The following is an 18,478-nucleotide window of genomic DNA, read 5'->3' on the forward strand; positions in this document are numbered from 1 at the left end:
TTTAAGCCTCTGATTGTGGATAAAGCTATGTAAGCATAGTATATGATACATTATATGTTCTGAGATTTTTCTTTTATCCTTGTCTTATCTAAACTTGATTTCTCACTAGATATTTAAATCAGAACCCGCAAGCAGATGCTCTCTGGATATCAACCAAGCAGCATTTGTCATTTCTTATAAATTGATAATTTTGGCATGCCCCATATAATTAATACAAATCTCTCATTATTTTAAGAAGCTACCAATCTAATTCCTCATGAGGGAAAAATAGTAAACATTTAAATCAAATTATTTACATGTACCTTGTGACAAAATCAAAACAGAAAATGAGGCATTTCTAACACTACAGCTTTTATGACCAGGTTAAGACGGAGGGTTGGGGATTTTAGGTGTTCAGTCTGCAATATAAAGTTTAGTTTAATGTTTCTCTGAGAAAAGAACAGAATAATAAAGATACATTTGACTAAACTCAACAGGCAAGCCTGGTTGAATGAAACCACCGTCCGGCAGCATTTATGAGAGAAACATCGAACTGTGTAAGCCCCAGTTGGCTGGACAAAGGGGTGGCGTAACACAACCAAGTCCAAGAACGGCAGAGTGCACCTTTGCCCTCAGTTCCCGTTTAAGCACTGTGGCAGCACCACATGTTTCCAACTTGAGCGTTCTGGTCCTTATAACCACTACACTTCAGCATTCTGGCAACTGGCTGACTCACAATTTTGGTGGCCAAACTGTGGTTAGTGTGGGCCAGGGAGCCAGGAACTGCTGACTAAAGTCTTTCTGAAGCTTGTGATTACACAGGAACCAGTGGGTAACAGTTGGATTCCCCTTCTGTGCTTGTAGCACATGACAAAGGAGGACTGGAAAGGGATACAATTAGCAAATGTTACAAGACTACCTTCTTGATCCCAACGGAATGCTCAGAAGAGCTTAAGCAAAGAACTAAGTGTGCAATCAGATCTTCATGCAACATCTCTGTTATGTGGCAGAATGAAGATTCATGCTGTTTCTTTTACATTGTTACTAATTTAAACTCTGCTTTTTGAATTATGAAGAACTCATCAGAGCCCTGTGTAGATTTAAATTAAATGAAAATATGTCTTAATTCTGTTAAAGTAGAGGGGATTTTGCAACTTCTTTTAAGACTTGAGAGCATCATCATTCTGTCTAAAGTTGGTTCTCAAAGTGTGGTCCCTCCCGCCAGCAGCAGCAGCATAGGGGAGGCATAGATTGATAGAAATGCAGATTCTCAGACTCCAACTCAGTCCTACTGAATCAGAACTCTGAGTTTGGGTCTCAGCATCTGTGATTTACCAAGCCTTCCATGTGATTCTGTTGCATGCTCAACTTGAGAGCCACCCATCTAAGGAATCATTGCGGAAGTGACTTTTTTTTTCTTCTCCCCAAAGCCCCCAGTACATAGTTGTATACTCTAGCTGTGAGTGCCTCTGGTTGTGCTCTGTGGGATGCCGCCTCAGCACAGCCTGATGAGTGGGGCCATGTCCGCACCCGGGATCCCAACTGGCAAAACCCTGGGCCGCGAAGCGGAGCACACAAACTTAACCACTCCGCCACAGGGCCGGCCCCCGGAAGTGACGTCTATGAGAGTAAACAATGTCTGCCTCCCGTGGGAAATGGGCTGCTTGCTAATCTGTGACCAGGGACGCTTCAAATTTGTATTTCGTCCATGAAATCAGACCACTCTAGTTTAGTTGAAGAAAATAAGCCATCTGCTCCCTCAAATTATATTATTTGACTTGTTCAAATTTGAATTCCCAAAGATTTTCCTAAAACCCCAAAGCACAAAATATAATTTGTATTATTTGCTATTATTTTTTTTTTTAAAGATTGGCACCTGAGCTAACATCTGTTCCCAATCTTCTTTTTTTTCCCTTCTCCCCAAAGCCCCCAAGTGCATAGTTGTATATTCTAGTTGTAGGTCCCTCTAGTTCTGCTGTGTAGGACGCCACCTCAGCATGGCTTGATGAGCGGTGCTAGGTCTGCACCCAGGATCTGAACCAGTGAAACTCTCGGCTGCCAAAGTGGAGCGTGAGAACATAACCACTTGGCCACAGGGCCGGTCCCCTATAATTAGTATTATTGAACAGTGATTCTTTGGGCCATTCTTTGTATATTGTAATTGGTCTCTGTGCAAGTGAAATGTTCTTTTTCTCCTCAAAATAAATTTTTCAGAATTTATAGGCTCAAAGAATTTTAGATTGGAATGGATTTTTAAAAATCCTCAGCATATTTTTTTTAACCCAAGAAGCAACTCAGGCCACAAGATGATGACTATGAGAGTCATGCAGAGAAATCTTCAAGGGTTAAATGAGAGTAAGTGACCAGCTGCTAAGCTATGAATTCCTCTATTGGAATCTGAAATCAAGGACCACATCTTATTCATCTCTTATCCCTACTTCCACATCACAGTTCTTGGAACAGTGTTGGCACAGTGCAATAAACGTTTCTTGAAAAATGATATAAAATAAAATGTGTGTTCCTTTTTCCCTTGTTCCTACAGGAGGGAAAAAGGTATTTTCTTCCAGTCTGCCAGAAGGGATGAGTGAAGATGAAAAATTACGTTAGTTTCTATTAAATAATAGGCTAATTCTTTTAAGCCACCAACCTAGTAGCCTATGATCGTATAAAATGGATTCTACTAACAAGAGGCCCAGGACAACGAATGGGAATTATCAGGACTGAGATCTGTTGGAAAGGCTATCTGGAGATGTTTGTGCAGCACATGCTCATTACTATGTCTGGCTCAAGTCAATTTTATTTAGCACCATAAAAACAGACTTAGCTTATGATATTTTAAACATCTTAAACAAAGCAAGATTTATGCTATTGGGTGTGACTTTGGACCTTCCACTGTACCAGGTTTGTCTGGAGAGGCAAGAAACTGTTTCTTTATGCATTGCAAGTGCAAAGTAGGAGCCCCCTCCTTCTCCCTTCTAATATCACCAGGAATGAATAGGCAGCGTGTTTCCCATAATTCAGCAATAACTGGGCTATTATTCTTTAATGCTTCAGTTTATTAATGTAACCACTGTGTCATTCCTACCATGCCCATGTAATTAAATTACCCGACAGACATATGATATGAAGCTCTCAAACCCCACAAAAGCCCAGAATTTCTATGCCCCTTTGTGAGTTCCTAATGAATGAGTGGTACAGACACTTCTGTCACCCGTGTTCACTCACTGTCCTCTCTGCCTGCTCTCCTATATCATAGGGGCTTGCTCCTGCAGACAAACTGGGAACCTTTCAAAAGCGAAGAGTCACGTTTCCAACAACAACAAGCACTAGGCATGCTATCACCTTCCTCTTTCTTTGTCCAGCTAACCCAGAGGCTGACCAAATTAAATTCCAAAACCACATCTGCCTGGGTGGATCAATAGTACATTCTTAAACCTTGGCTACTGAATGCTAATCCGTCCTTAAGTCATGAGTATAAAGGGAAAATAAACTGAAAAAAAAATAAAGCAATCATTGTGTCTATCCAAATATATGTCATCCTATGACCTTCTGAAATGGAAACATTTTTTTTTCACTTAAAACTTAAGTAGAGGCCAGCTGGTGGCACAATGGTTTAGTTGGCACGCTCCACTTTGGTGGCCCAGGGTTCACGGGCTCGGATCCCGGGCATGGACCTACACACCACTCATCAAGCTATGCTGTGGCAGTGTCCCACATACAAAATAGAGGAAGATTGGCACAGATGTTAGCTCAGCAACAATATTCCTCAAGCAAAAAGAGGAAGATTCGCAACAGATGTTAGCTCAGGGCCAACCTTCCTGACCAAAAAGAAACCAAACCAAATCAAAGCAAAACAAAACAAAAAACTAAGTGTTTAACTTTTTAATTTTGAAAAATGGAGCTATCATAGTGAAGCCTCATTCAGATGTTATCCCAACCTAGCTTACGAAATGTACCTGTGATTATTAATAAAATAATGCACTTTTTTCTAAATCACTCAATTGTTCATTTCAAACTGTTAATTTCAACGTATAACTCACTGTAAATGTTGTAGAACTTGGACATGAACTCTTTAAAATAATCAAAATAGATTGTACAGTAGGAATTCTTTTATTTCTGGAAATGGCACTTTAGAGAATCTAGATGTTTCTAAAGATTTTTAAATATCTTATATTTTACATTTAACAAAACGTAATACAATTAGCCTAGTACATATTTGTTATGAGGGTAGAGTGCAGATTTGAATGCAAACTTTGACACCTGATTTTTGCATATTTAAATTACAAGCTTCATATGTGGCAGGAAGAATATGAGGAGATGTAAATGTATAAGAATAAAAATTAAGATCTAATCTAAAAAAGTGATTGCTTTACAAGAAAAAAGCATCAAATCAAAGCATACGATGCCCAGATTAAGGAGATTGGAAATATTTCCAACCAACCAACCTCTTAGATCAGATACTTGAAAGAAGAAATTACATCTTATTGTAATCTAGATAATTTAAATCTGGCTATAATCTGAATAAAGATTACTCTATTACTATGGCTGCCCTTTAATATTGAAATTCATGTTATCTATATGTGATTAACATAATTTTGATTTATGTGATGTCTCAAGTGCATAGGTGCGCAGAAGAAATATTGAATTTAAATCCTGAAAATATTTGAGAGGAAAAGAATATTTGTAGTTATTAGTAACTATTCTGTTAGCATCAAAAGAAGGCAATAAAGGCATAAGCAAGCATCTAAAACAGAGGGGATAAACAGAAAACAAATAGCCAGGTAGTTGACCTAATCTTAACAATGCCAATAATTATATTAAATATAAAGGGACCAAGTGCTCCAATTAAAAGGCAGATAATGTCAGGATGGGTTAAAAAAGAAAAGAGCTGATTATATGCTGTGTAGAAGAGATGAAATTTAAGTATAAAAATACAAATAGGTTAAATGTAAGAAGATAGAAGAAGATATACCATGCAAATACTCAACATAAAAAACTGTCAGGGCTACATTAATGTCGGATAAGACGGTCAATGAATATTACCAGAGCCAAATAGGAACATTTCATAATGACAAGAGGGCAAATCATCAGGATGGCATAACAATAATAAATGTGTAGGTACTTAATAACAGAACTCCAAAGTAAATGAAGAAAAACTGCCAAAAGTAAAGAAGAAAAAGAAAAACTCATGCTCATATTACAGAGTTTTATACCTCCTTTTGAGTAATAGATAAAACAACTAGACAAAAAAAATCAGGTCTTTCAAAAAGCCCCAAATATTTGAAAAGTAAATAACACACTGCTAAATAATCCACAAGTAAAAGGAGAAATCACAAGGGAAATTAGAAAATAACTTGAACTGAATGAAGAAGAAAGCTCGATATATCAAAATTTGGGAGATGCAGTTAAAACACTACTTAGAGGGAGATTTGCAGAGTTAAATGTTTATAAAGTAAGAAAGGTTTAAAATCAATGATCTAAGTTTACACCTCGGGTAGCTAGAAAAAGAAGAGCAAATTAAACCCAAAGTAATAGACAGAAGAAAAAAATAAAGATAAAAGCAGTAAATAGTGAAATAGAAAGCAGATAAGAGATATTTAACAAAGCCAAATGTTGATTCTTTGAACTAATTAATAGAATTGACAATCTCTTAGCAACGGTGATCAAGGAAAAAGAAAACATGAATCACCTATATAAGGATATAACATATTGTGCAGGCATCAAAGAATTAAGGTAATATTATAAACAATCTTATGCCAATGATTTCAACAACTTAGTTGGGAGGGACAAATCTGTGGAAAAACACAAGTTACCAAAACTGACACAAGATAAAATAGAAAATCTTATTAATCTTATATGTGTTAAAGAAATTGAATTGAAATGAAAATTCGTCCCCCAAAGAAAACACCTGGCTCAGAGGGTTTTACTGGTGAATGTTACCATACATTTAAAGAGGAAGAAATACTGCCAATTTTACACAAACTCTTTCAGAAAACAGAGGAGAAAGAAATGTTTTCCCAAGTCATTTTATGAAGCTGGCATAAATCTGATAACAAAATCTGAAAAAGCAAATACAGTATTAGAACAGCCAAACAATCTTTAAAAGAATAACAAAGTTGTAGAACCTATCTTACTTTATTTAAAAACACACTATAAAGCTACAGTAGTCAACACAGTTTGTCAGTGTTCTGTCAGTCACTGCCTGCTTATTTGAAATTCAACAGAGCAAGCTCAGGTGTCAACTGCTAATCAAGGCCACTTCCGTTTGGGATCTCTTCCCTGCTATTTTCCACCAAGAGTCCATCAGACATAGTAGGGATTTTGAAACACATGCACTACACACTAAGGTAGGGGCCTCCAATGACAACATAGTTTCTCTCTGTCTTTATCGTTCTTGTTTGTGCTGTATGCCCTTTTCTCATACACTAAAAGAGAATCTATTATCTGTTCTCTATGAACAAGCTTAGGAAATTTTTGTTGAATTTTATGTATTGGTGAGTGTCAAGTTGAAGTTCTGTTTAAATTTCTTTCTCTTCAAACTTCAAAATAGTCTGCCTTTAAAGATAAGGAATTCCTGCGTATGGTTCTTTATACTTATTTATGATTTTTGAGGTACTTTGTCAGGATGTGTTACTTTCTAATATCTTTCTAACCTCTACTATGGAATAAATATTGTAAATTAATTAAAATCAGTTGTTAAGGGTTAGCTATGATACCTTAACTCTAAAATTTGTCTTTACTTTAATCACTATTCTCACATTGAGTTTGAAATCAGAGGGTTTTTTTGAGGGGCGGGGGGGAGGGGTTGTTTTCAAAGCAACACTTCACAGTGGCTCTGTCATTGAGTCTTTCTTTGGGAAGAGCAAAGAGACATTTTGCCCGTGATGTTCATATGCCGTGATTTTTGTTTAAGACTTTAACTCCAACCCCTTCCTCCAAACAGAACCAAAGATATGGCTGTTCACATGTGTTGGGGTTTGATGATAGAGGCAGAGTGTTGTTCTTAAGGTCACCAGGCTGTCTTCAGCCACTAGATATGTGGCAGAACACAGAAGAGACATGTTGACATGTGGACTTAGTCCACTCATGACCAGAATGTCAAACTTCCGAATTCTGAGTTTGCTTTTTCCAGGGCTGCCTTCCTTTCCTTGCTACCAACAGATTCTTTGAGCTGGAGCTCATTTCCTTTTACACTTATTTGTGAGAGCTGCTTAAGATATCTCTTTTATGAAAGTGCTTAAGCCTAATTTGAACTTAAACCAAGAAGTGGCACAGTATCTTTAAATAAAATCAGAAACCCCCAAATTCCTCATTCTTTCCTCCCTAAACATGGTTCCTGATAACATCCTAAACAGTCTTTTTATATAACCAGATATTTATATACAATCACAGGCTTTAGAGGATTTTTATGTGTATATGCATAGTAGAGAGAGCCATTCAGACATAGTTTACATATATAAAATATATTGTTGAGGAAGCACATGTATAGCGTTATTGTATTTACATCGTGCACACACACACACATATAGTCTCATACAAATATACATGCACATTCTTATTTCAAAATAGTTTCTGCACTTCCCCTCCAAATTTGGGAAATAAAGAGTCTTAGAATATTGCTTTTCATTCTCAACAAAGAACTTGAAAAGAGCTTATGAAAATCTTATTTTGATCCCTTCAAAAATATGCTTAGGAACAAACATAAGCTCCAAGGATAAGAGCGATTTGATGGATTTTTCTCAGAATTCTTGCAAAACTGGTTCCTGCAGAATGAAGCAAAAGCGTCGAATACGCACTCACGCCAGGGCCCCTATAAACGAAGCCCCATCAGAACTCAGAGGCCGCTGGAAGAGACTCTGCACATTGTGTCAGTAAATTTGCCCTGTGGATGGATCTTGCAGCCCAATTGAGCAGGTTTGGTGTGTAGATTTGGGCCAACCCCTCCCTAGGCATGTTGCTGTGGCCAATGGAAGAGCCGAAAAGGACAAATATCACCGGAAATCCCTGCCACAGTCTCAGAAATGCCACCTCTGTAGTGTGACTTCCACAGGAGTGCATGAAACAGATGGGAAAGAGGGTGAGAAAGGAAGGAAGTGGGAGGAAGGGACAAAGGAAGAAGAGGGACAGGATGGGAAAGACAAAAGGAGGATAGGGGCCGCCCAGCGGCGCTGCGGTTAAGCTCACACATTCCGCCCATGCTGTGGCAGGTGTCCCACGTATAAAGTAGAGGAAGATGGGCATGGATGTTAGCTCAGGGCTAGTCTTCCTCAGGAAAAAAGAGAAGGATTGGCAGCAGATGTTAGCTCAGGGCTAATCTTCCTCAAAAAAAAAAGGAGGATAAAAGGAGTAACAGGATGCAGGGGAGGCTCAGAGTGGAGGGAGGAAACTGAGTGCTGGAGAAGAAAACCAAGGGAATGGGCTGACAAGATGAGAGGGGGGGATGTAAGAGAGCAGAAGTAGAAAGGGACGGAGAGAGACAGGCTGGCAGAGGCTAAAGAGAGGAAGGAGCTGGGGGAGACTGTGCATATCTATTGGGACTGCGCTGGCAGCTACGCCAACAGTCAGGGCAGCAGATGGGAGCAGTATTGGCATGGCCCAGCTGTGTGGCTGGACACCTCTGTGATCTATCCCTGGGACTGCTTCTCTCATGAAATGCAAATTTCAGAGGGCTGAGTCCAGGGAGCTTGGGGTCACCTCTCCAATCACCAGGCAGTCCTGATATCACTGCTCCGGCCTTATCACTGTCTTGATGAGTTACAAGAGGCATTATCTTTTCCTTCTCCCATTAGGGTTCAGAAGAAGAAGAGCATGCATACAACAGGAAATGCTACAGTGAAGCCAGGGAGGGCTGGAGTGGGAAGCAGAAGTTGTAACCTTAAAGTAGAACCATCCACAGCAATTCTTACTGCCTTTCACAAGGTCATGGATGGATTTTACCAGTCACACCATCCCCCGCTGGTAAACAGAGGAAGGCCGCACTGGGGAATGAGTAAGACCCAGACCTGAAAAGCAATGAGAATAGCTCTAGTATCAGGACTCTTTGTCTGGAACCTTTTTCTCCAGGAAGTCAGTGGGCATTTCAGCCAGAATTACCAGGTTTAGCAGATACACATACAGATGCCCAGTTCAATTTGAATTTCAGATAAACCATGAATAATGTTTTAGTAGAAGTAATACTTTTTTAGGATAAGTATATCCCACGCAGACAGAGGGAGAGAGAGATAGGATGCTCTGGAAAGGGGGGTAAAGTGGGAAGGGGGAAGAGAGACACAGAGTGGCAGAGACAGAGACAAATGCAATATTTGGGACATACTAATACTGAAAAGTTATTCGTTGTTTGTATGAAATACAAAATGAATTGGGTGTCCTGTATTTGATCTGGCAACCCTAGCTTCAGGTATTTATTTTATCCCCCTAAGTTATTTTCCTAACTTATTTTCACTAACTAATTCCACTGTCTCATCCACCCTTTTTATATCTATTTGTTAATGGTGGGTCTTAGGATTCACTCTCACAGTACAGCAATTTTCTGCTAAATGCAAAAAATTTCCTACACTTTTGTCCTACACACCAGGGTTTTTTTCTTGTTTTGTTTTATTTTGGTTTTAATTCTAGCATCTCTTTTTTTTTTTTTTAAAGATTGGCACCTGAGCTAACAACTGTTGCCAATCTTTTTTTTTTTTCTGCTTTTTCTCCCCAAATCCCCCAAGTACATAGTTGTATATTTTAGTTGTGGGTCCTTCTAGTTGTGGTATGTGGGATGCTGCCTCAACGTGGCCTAATGAGCAGTGCCATGTCCACACCCAGGATCCGAACCGGTGAAACCCTGTGCCGCCGAAGCAGAGCAGGCGAACTTAACCACTCGGCCACGGGGTCGGCCCCTAGCATCTCTTTTAATACAAGTAATATTTTGTCTGGAGGAAAAGCAATGTGTTCTCTTCCTCAAATAGCAGAAAACCTGGTATGTATTAGGAAGGGCGCCAATTGATTGGATAAATTGTTGAGTGAAGATCCAGGGAGTGGAAATAAGATTGGGGAAGGGCAGTTGAGGAGATGGAATTGCACAACTAAACATCCTGTTCCTGTGTGTGGTAGCATGCATTCCCTGTCCTTGAAAAAGATCAACAGGAGCTATATTATTGCCTTCCTGTAGGAGTGGTGGGTGGGAAATGAGAATAAATGACCTCTAAGATTTCATCTAACTGTGATTTTTCTGGCATGGATTTTAAAAATGGGCCCATTTGTATTCTTAAGAGACTTCTCTCCAATCCAACGAAAAACTCTATCACAAAGCCTCGTCATCTTGTGAAATACCTCCTATTTGCCTTCAGACGGAATTAGCATAGGAAACATAGGCAGGGGAAAAGTGATTAAGCTAAAATTTTATATTCACCATCAAATAATCTCAGAGAATATCAGGGCACTATATGGACTTTGGAATGATTAAAGCATGTCTTGGTGAAGTGGCAGTGGGCGGAGTGGAATGTAGAGGTTACAAGTAGAAGGATAAAATTACGAAAATGTATCAGTGGAAGAGTGAGAATGTAAAATGAAGATTAGAAACAAACTGGGGCAAAGAATATTCTGACCATGGAGAAATAGAAAACCTATTCAAATTGAATGGGCATTATTTAATGTGGAGTGTAGTACATGCCTATAAACCCCCCACTCTCTGGTCCTAAAATAATGTTGACTCTCTTTTCTGAGCATATAGCCACAGCATTTTAGAACCCAGTAAAGAATTAGTGAGAGGCTAGACCTTGGAGGATAGGGTGCATGTGTTTGAATACTTTCATAGCCTACTTGTGGGCATTGACCTCCCGTCAGAGAGGGCTCCGAACTGCAACCCAGGAAGATGTACTGGTCTAGAAAATGTTTATATAAATGCTTATGTACTAGAAAATAAATCTTTCGTATCTTTGGCATGTAAATTAAAGAGATTCTAGAAGTGCACCGCCATCACCTTTTTTTTTTCTTTCTCATCTTTGAGAACTGGGATGCCATACAGCACATGGGTGACATATAAATGGAGAAAATCCAATACGTGAACAGATATTACCTTACATTTACATGGCACTTGAGACTTCACACAAGACTTCGGGCTGGCCACATGTTCGCCTGGGATCCTCCCAACATTGCTATGAGGTAGAAATTATTGATGGCGTTTTAGAGATAAGGAAGCAGTAACTCAAGAAGTGAAGGCCCAGATAGGGACCAGTATCAGGGCTTCTAACTTTCAAGTTCCATGCTTTTCTCACTCCACCAGAGGTGTCTTCCACAGTGCCACATGATTGATACAATGTAAACTGACCTTTTTGGCCTTTATTTGCACCCAATTTACAGAGGTTAATGAAAAGGGGAAAGAAGTGTAGTACAGTGATTAATTACTGAGTCCTGGAGTCAGATCCCTATCCTATCATTTACTTATGTCTGTGGACAAGTTTCTTTCCTTCCTCAGCCTTAGTTTTGCTAACTGTAGAATGGGTTTAATAATAATATCTTCTTCACCGAGTTGTTATGAGGATTAAATAAATTCATATATGTGAAGTTCTTCACATGGAGAATGCCCCCCCAACACACACTTATTTGAAGTATTATTATCTCAAGGTATGGATTATAACTCTTCCCTTCAGTATTGACTTGCACATCAGTCTAGGATATTGCTTGTGAACTGTTTTTGTTTTGTGGGCTTGCTTTAAGAGCATCAGGCATTTTGAAAGAAGGAATTAAGAATCTCATCAAAAAGTAAATTGTCTTAAAGTCTAGTCAAAACAATCTATAGCCATATTTCCTAACCATTCTTGAGAAGTAGGAAAAATTATCAGAAATCAAGAGTGAGATGTGAAACCAAGCATATTAGCAACTGATGAAACGTGGCTTGGAAGAAATGTGCAAAAAAGGGAAAATGTTCATTGTGATCCTGCAAGAGCATCTGTGCTTTGTCAACACCACTTTTGCTTAAATGCCTCCAAATTTCTAAAGCCCAGAAGATAAGCTTGGACTTTTAAAGCTAGGCCTTTGCTGAGAGGATATTAGAAGATGAAGCATTTCATGACACTATTATCTAATTTGGAGAGAAAAAAAGATAGACTTTGGAAATAAACTAAAACTACCAATTTCAACACTAAGAGGATCAGAGTGTGCAGGAATTCTGGAAATGTTTTGAGATGGTAAGAGTCCTACATGCTAGGGATCTATGTGCAGACAAAGACGGTAGCCTGGGGCTCTCAGCTGAACCTTGAATTAAGGTAAGTCATAACAACATAGAACAAGGGTACACTTTCCTTTTTTTTTTCTTGTTTCTTTCCAATGCATTTTCCCTTCTAGGTTAAAAAAAAAGGTTTCAGTCTTTGAAAATAATCTTTGTTCTTTTTACAGCCATTAAGAATCTAGAGGAGAAAGGTAGTTGTTCCAAGCCTGTCCACTGGGGGAAGGAGACAATTGTTCATAATTTGCTGAGCTTTCAGTAGAAACACCATAAGATAAGACCAAACAGAAGATTGATTCTACTGTTGGGGTGCAGAGACATTCTACTAAAGAAGCAACTTGTAAAATGAATCACATAAAATCATGTCTCAAGAAGAAAGGAGATTTAAGAAGAAAAATAATAATGAGTGACATTTAATTTAGACACTTTTCATTCTAGGAAAATTAGTTTATGAATAAACGATACTCAAGGTTACCATTGAGTGGAACGTCTGGAGGAATAAGTGGCTAAAATTAGCTATATTCAAGGGAATTAAAAAAGCATGTTATGTTTCTATAAAGCTCTTGGTAACAAAAATCAGTAGGAATAAGCAAATCTAGGAAACATTTTGAAATAAGATGAATTTGATATTGAGGCCTCAATCTTCCAACTTGGGTCCTTTTTCCCCTTCTGGTTCATGTTGCTGCTGTAGGCTCTCCCTCACTCCACCTCTCTCTGTGGCCCAATGACTTCGTTTTCTCCATCCCTCTTGTATTTGTTATCAATTCCTGATCTCAGGTGAGAGTCTGAAACTCTGGCATTTAAAGTTATAAAAATTGATATGAGATTACTATATTTTACCTCCCCTTTTCCAGAATTGCATTTTAATAGACATCAAAGATTAATACTGAAGTAAGGACCTTACATGGCATTCAAGATGGCGGCCGGAAAGTGGGAAGACAGAGTAAAGGGAGTTTGAGGAGGAAAGGACCAATAGAAGGGTCTTCATGAAAACATACTACATAAAAAACCCCTTCTTTTCTATGTATCTGGACCACCGACCTGCCAAAGGCACTGTGTGCTTACTGAGGAAGATTAGAATTTAGCCCTTCTAACAGCCAACCGAACTAAGTCTGCTTTTCTCAAATAGCAAAGAAAGGGAATTTTCTACAATACCTTATTACGACTTTTCCTTGTTAATACCTTAAAAACACTTTAAATGGTGAAAGACAAATTGCCTGTGGTTAAACATCCAGAGGGCAAGATACTTTATCCCTGACTTCTTGATTTCTTTAAATAATTACAAATTATTCTCAGTAGAAAAATTAGACTTATTTTCTTCACAAGTCTTTGAGATTTTCATGTCCCCGTCCTAACATAAGTGGCCCTGTGGCATTTCAAATCTCCAGTCATTGGAACAATTGGTTGATTTTGGCAGTCAGTATGACTAATGAGTTAACTCCAACCTATCAAATGAATTAAAACCGAGTGTGTTTGAATATTTGGTCTACAGATAAGCCTATTGGGGGCATTCAAACAAATGAGGCGAACTTGACTTTTCTGGTCCTTTCAGATTATATTCAGGGGAAAGGTCACACAACGGTGTGGTAGAGCTAAGCCAAAAACATCCATTACAAAAGGCTTCCTTTAAACAATATGCCGTCTTCACATTTTACTAATTTTTGTGACTTGGAATTAAAAGCTTATTAGAGGCAAGTCTTCCTTGCAAACTGACATATTCAATTACAGTCATCTGTTCTAGAAAACAGACTGTGTCTAGACAGAAGAATACCACTGTGGCTTAGCAGGAACATGATGCGTTACAGCGGCTGATTCTAGGGCTGGGTGACCGTTTTTAAGGTCTGCATTGGGAACACCATCTGATAAACTATTTCGCTGCTTCCCAAACGAGTGTAGGTACGAATGACCTGAATGGCTTCAGCTGAGAACAAAAACCAAAACGAGATTAAATTACAGAAATGTGGTGGTGATGGGAGAAGAATATATTAGCCAAATATAAATATGAAACAGCAGTATTAAAAATGCAAAATAAAAGCAAACAAACAAAACCAGACTAATATAAATTAAAGCCAAGATTCCAAGCTTCATAAGAGAAAGAATTCTAGTCTTTGTTCCATGTTCCAGGATCCTAACAACTGTGTTTAGGGTGGGGGTTGTGGAGTTATTTATTCACATGTACATGGAATAAGAACAAGCAGTTGGCTGGCTAATAAGCATTTGTCCTGGGAAGATTCTGCCCAAACAGAACCATACCGAGTGCATACCATATGTAAAAGAATAGGCTAGGGGAACTGGCTGTTATTGATAGAACCTTGTAAGAAAGCAGTCTTCATGTTTTGAAATGTTTAGGCTTAAATGCCTGTCTAGCACTTCAGTGAGTTACAACGTAATAGACACGTTTGATCTTATGAAGAATCTCAGTTTAAATCAATTTCCCTAAAGATGACTTTACACAAGCTATAAATCACACGTGCTTTGCAAAGCCATTGCCAATGTGTAAGAAAAGGATTCTGCTCCCCCCACCTCCAGCTCATGAAATTGGTCATCATTTTGAGAGACTGAAAATGCAATCATTGTCAATTTTCTGGTTTCTATGGCTTGGAAATCTGAGAAGGCAGGGGTTCATTTCTTGGTAAATTTGCCCCCTAGGTTGGAAAAGGAAGACGCAAATAAAAGGAGAGGACATGACGTATGGTGGTTGCTAAGAAACATGCAACTGAACACAGGCTGCCACTTAATAATGGCCAGAGGGGGTGTGAGCTGTGATAACATCAGCCATGATAGCTCTGCCTCTTAGCTCAGCAGGGGCCATTGCTGTGAGGAAAATGAAAAGGAAGTCAGTCTTGTTAGGGAAAACGTAAAAAGATCTGGAAAGGGAAATGAAAGCCTGAGGCCCTGCTCATACTGAGATGGTGCTACAGGCGCCTTGTGGGAAAAGGTATGCTTTGTGTTATTTTCTACTAGTAATGAAAGTGGGTGGGATTAGGACTGATTCACACTCTGCTACTTGCTCCCTGGTAGCCCATAGCTCTCGTTTGAAAGACTTGGATCCTATGAGTTCATTTATCAGAACCCAACGAGCCAACCCATGTTCCTGACTTGATTAGCCCCATCAAAAGGAGAAAGGGACTTTAGCCCCGAGCTAACTAGCTAACTAGCTCTAAACAGCCATAAAACAGACATACTATGCAACTGGCATGATCGGAACAGCCCAGAAGTCCAGAGTGTAGCCTTCTGGGGTCTGGCTAACCTGGTTCAAATTCTGATCCTTCCGCCTGGTGACTTGCATGAGTTACACAACTCCTTAAACCTCAGAATCCTCATTGTGCTTAAGAGGGGCATAATAATATAACCTCGATGCATGCTTGTTTTCAGCCCACACCACTTTTCTTCTAGAGACAGACCCCCTCTTCTCTTATTTTGGGGAAATCCCCAGCCAACATAGGCTTTAGTGGGGATTGAAAATAAGAATACCAACATCCCCCAAACTCACCCCCAGCTCAGCTACAGTAATTGGTCCAAGGATTTGGGCAACGACTCAAACCAGGCGGACCAGAATCCTGCCATTGGGATTTTAAAAACTAGATCAGAGAATGGGTTCACATATGTCCGGGGCAAGACCCTTTCTTTCCAGTGGTGAAGTTGGCAGGGCTACTGGCAATCACAGTTCCCATCATGTGGATAAAGCCGGTTTAATGAGGAAGAGAACGACAATAACAAGCAAAGAGATGCAGACATAGGAGAAAGAAGTTCCCCAGATCATTTGAATATCTGGCTCTAGTTCCTGAGTTCCCTGAGGCTACCATGGTCCCCAACTTCCAAAGATCTAGGTGACCATTAGATGAGAAAACGCATGTAAAGCCTTTAGTACAGTGCCTGGCACAGAGTAGTTAATAAATATTTATATTATTACTCTCGAGTGGGGAAGAATCATTCCTCCTTTGTCATGCGTGGGTCAAGAAGTTCTTTGGCACAGCTGCTTCTCACCTGTTGTTAACTGAGACGCAGAGAAAGTGGCCTGTCCAAGATGGAGGAAAGGGGACACGCTCTGACTGCAAAGTGATGATCCGCCGTCGAGTGGCCTTGTTGACAGAGATTACCCTCATTGTATCACTGACTCACTGAAGCAAGTTGCTGTAGCTGCCCAAACGTTCGCGCCTCCATCTGGACTTATTCTTAGTGGCAAAGAATTCCTAGTTTTCACTAAGTTAAATGCCAAAAACAACAACAAAAAGAAAAGGGCTGGACAGAAGCATTACAAAGACTAGATCCTGGCCCTGCTTCTGCCACTTGTAAGTTTAAGGCTAAGCATCACTTTGGGAAGAGGTAGAAATTGAGTTTACCCTATGTGTTTACAGCACTGTTGAGAAGATCCCATCTTTTGACATGCAAAAACTCCAGAGAGCTTGAGAAAGTATGGAAGAATTATTAATATTTTCCTAGAGGGCAAGAGAGGAATTGTTGTTGCCTATAGCCATTTCTACACCTGTAAAGAAGAGAGTCGAATCAAAGATTTAGTCCATTAATTAATGTGCTGAGCACCTTTTGTGCGTTTGCAGTGAGGTTCGAGAAATAAAACACAACTGTTGTTCTTATAGTGTTCACAGCCTGTCCACTGAAACAGACACAGAGACAAGGACTAAGGGAGCAGTGAAATCACAGAGGAAGAGGCAATGATTTATGTCTGGGAAGAGGCCAGGGAAGGAGACACAAAAGAGATAATATTTGATCTGAGCTTTGACGTTCACCAGGCAGAGAAGAGCTGGGAGGTGTTCCTGAGCAGAGAGAATTACACTTAGGGAGTCAGAGTGGCGGGAGAGTGCAAGGCATGCTTGGGAAGAGCCAAAGAGGCACTGAAGACTGTCTCTAGAACACAAGATATATTGATGTAGCAACCTTAATCTTTTTTCTGAAATGATATAATTGTAGCCGAGGGCCATTGTGTCCCTCAAGATCTCAGTATGATTGACTGACATCCCATGGCCATACCCACTACCAATTTTTAGGTTTGTGCAAATCCAAAGCTGAGATTTCTGGGAATTTCCAGTGGATTGCCATTTCCAAAGTTGTCCAGCAACAAAATCACTCAAACATCTAAACTCACATTCCTGAGTTTAGGAATCTTTTCTGAAGGTTTTGGTTGGTCAAATTGCACAGCCTTCTACCATCTTCCCAGCCACATGCTCTTTCTTACACTACAGAGTCCTTTGGGAATTCAAATTATTCTTCCTGTATTAGGCAGAGCAATTATTTTCCCTCTATTTAGGGGCAAAACCTATTCCTCTACTTTTCTCAGGCCAAATGCTTTAGAAATTGATTTTTGTTGCCTGAACAGGCACTTTGGATTTCACTGTCCAACCTACGTGGCTTAGTAAAAATACTTCTCTAGGAAGAGCCAGCAGCAGCAGCATGGCCAGGGCTTCACTGACCCGGGTCCAGGATCAATTTATAGCACTCCCTCATGGGATAGAAAACAATTAAATGTGAAAACTCACCTTTGATTTATTAGCTGCACTTTGTGAAGTCTGAAATTAAGCAACAAGCAAGTTGAGATCATGCAAGTTGATATCGCTAGCATTAAATATTTATATACTATTCCAAACAACTCGGAAGGAGGTCTGAGTTACAGATAAATGTATATTTATAGGTTATTGATGCCTTCACATCAAAACAACTTTTCTCTTAATTTATATGAATTGACTATAATGTTGGGTAGTTATCACCTGAGTAATTTATTGTTATGAATTAACCCATCCCCCAAGGTTAGTGGGAACTATAATCATTATAACAAAGTGAATGAATGGAAAACAAAGTAGGGTTCAGGGAGATGCAAAACCAGTTTCAACATTATCAATACATGCATTGGTGATATGTGATGTCACCCCAAAGAAGAACAGCCTCATCCATAGCGTGCAGTAGATGGTGGGTTGTAAGCTAAGCAAGGGTCTGACCCCCCATACTTCCAGCCTCAGAAATTAAATGTGCCAGAGAAACCTGTGACAGGGTATGTCAGTACAGTGGGGGAGTGAGAGTGGGAGGCACACTCAAGTACATAAGGCAAGATAGTCTTTAATAGTCTGCTGTTATTATAAGGGTCCCTCTTTTCTACTGCTCCTCTTCAGACAGCTCTGGGGTCATGTATATTTTTCATTTCTGCAAAGCAGACTATTTCTGGAAGGTTCTAAGGCTATCCTTGTGCATAGCCACACTAGGTAGTGTGGAGAGTTTTGTATATCTGCAGTTCCAGAAATGCCTCTGCTAATAGCCCCTCATTTCTCCATCCTCTTTCTC

At 39.5% G+C, this 18,478-nt stretch overlaps 1 protein-coding gene across 2 annotated transcripts in view; it reads right to left on the reverse strand.

Annotated features, from left to right (window-relative positions):
* Positions 1–18,478, reverse strand: part of MID1 (midline 1) — a 345,700-nt gene that overhangs the window by 254,044 nt on the left and 73,178 nt on the right. Inside the window, exon 2 of one of the 2 annotated variants that reach the window (XM_070502346.1) lies at positions 11,039–11,117. The exons of the other annotated variant lie outside the window; for it this stretch is intronic. The gene's annotated coding sequence lies outside the window, so the exon portion shown is untranslated. The remainder of the gene's footprint in view (positions 1–11,038; positions 11,118–18,478) is intronic. 2 annotated transcript variants of the gene reach the window in all.

Source organism: Equus asinus, chromosome X (assembly GCF_041296235.1).
Source record: "Equus asinus isolate D_3611 breed Donkey chromosome X, EquAss-T2T_v2, whole genome shotgun sequence".
NCBI classification, from domain to species: Eukaryota; Metazoa; Chordata; class Mammalia; order Perissodactyla; family Equidae; genus Equus; species Equus asinus.